This window comes from Leptonychotes weddellii, chromosome X (assembly GCF_054177405.1).
Source record: "Leptonychotes weddellii isolate Sample4059 chromosome X, ASM5417740v2, whole genome shotgun sequence".
Classification (NCBI taxonomy): Eukaryota; Metazoa; Chordata; class Mammalia; order Carnivora; family Phocidae; genus Leptonychotes; species Leptonychotes weddellii.
In genome coordinates, this window is record NC_138385.1 from 13,506,833 (window position 1) to 13,508,775 (window position 1,943).

A 1,943-nucleotide genomic window follows, 5' to 3' on the forward strand; every position below is an offset into this window, starting at 1 on the left:
CTCCCAGAGAAAGAACTAGTTAGTTCCTCCTGGGTGTGTTTCCGTTGAATTAATCCCCCCCCGGGCATGATAATAAATATCATCAATAACAGCATAAACCCTCTACGGAACACTGTGCAGAGTTCTGAGGGTACCACATGTAAGAATTTACCATCCAATAAATAGCAACCATTTATACAGCCTTGGTTGTAAGAGCGACTTCTTCCGGGAAGCCTCTCAGGCTTCGCGGGTGCTTGGCCATCTCCCGCATTCCCATGCCCACTCCCAGACTCAAAGAGCGATCCGATGTTGCTACTCTTTTTGCCCTTGGCATAGGCTGCCAGGCACTGTTTTTAGGGGCTCTCTCTTGCTCTGGCTCCTCCTACCTCTGGAAAGCTCGAGAACTCTGGCATCGGATTATCCTGAATCTGAATCGTACCTCTGCGAGGTGGGGGAAGAGTGAAGAGGCGCCCAAGAATCAAGGTGTTTGCCTGGTTCTGCTGTTGCAGAGAAGAGTTCCCGGGAGGAAGTAGTGAGAATTGAGTCCAGCACAGCAGACAGGGGCCAGCCCATTGGACCCGTCACAAAAATCATGGTGGCTCAACATCCTTTTAAGCACGCCTTCGCCAACGTAGCCGTATCTCAATCTGTTTCCCTCCCATGTCCCTTTTCTGTTTCATTGGGAGGATATGGGGCAAATTCCAGCTGGATTACATAATGGTTCCCAGCACCAGATCAGCAATTCTCACTTTTTTTTCTTCCAAAAGATTATCTAGACAGCCTTTCACGTGTGCGCAGGGAACAGCGCCTTAGCTAGGGTTCCAGCTATGGGGGCTGGAGTCGAAGTGAAGGACTAAACTTCGTGGCCTTGCCGGTCGTCTCTAGCTCTCACCTTTTGTGGCTGTCTCGACAGTAATATCTAGAAACTACAGAAAAGCAAAATCAAGGGTGTGTGTCTTTCATGAGAGCAGAAAATGATGGTCTGTGTACCCATTGGCCTCAGAAATAACCTGCACTTTCTTTTTTTTTTAAGATTTTATTTATTTATTTGACAGAGAGAGACACAGCGAGAGAGGGAACACAAGCAGGGGGAGTGGGAGAGGGAGAAGCAGGCTTCCCGCCGAGCAGGGAGCCCGATGCGGGGCTCGATCCCAGGACTCTGGGATCATGACCTGAGCCAAAGGTAGACGCTTAACGACGGAGCCACTCAGGCGCCCCTAACCTGCACTTTCTCTTCTCCACCTCATCCACCCCGAGAGTCTTCTCTGAAAACACTCCTCGAGCCTCGAGGGGCTGGCTGTTGGGCGACTCTGACCCTGAGTTTTGCTCTGTGTTGCTGAGTCCTTCACCCCAGCCGCACACATGGATGAGAACCCATTGGTGAAACTTGCCTGGCCTCTTGGCTGGCCAAGTGTGCATTCTGCTAGACCCACGTGGCCTGAGGAGTGTGCACACAAGGTTCCCTTGTACTCTCAGGCCTGTTTTTTTTTTTTTTTTCCTGAAAGTACACATTCTCTAAATAGATCTGCAAGTTGGCCCTCAAGAAACAATGGGCTTTACAGTCCACTACCACTGCGTCAGCCCGTTGACAAACAATTGAGTTTTGCAAAGGGAAATTTTTTTAAAGATTATTTTTATTTTTAAGTAATCTCTACACCCAATGTTGGGCTCGAACCCATATCCCCAAGATCAAGAGTTGCATGCTCGAGACTGGGAGAGCCAGCATCCCCCCCCCCGCCCCCCCAACTGCCACAAAGGGACATTCTTAAGAAGAGCCAGAATAAGGATGGAATTTTTTTTTTTAGAGGGAGAGAGAGGAGGGGGAGAGGGAGAGAGAGAATCTTAAACAGGTTCCACACCCAGTGAGGAGCCCAACACGGGGCTTGATCTCACGACCCTGAGATCATGACCCGAGCCGAAATCAAGAGTCGGACACTTAACCGACTGACAAAAACTGACAATGG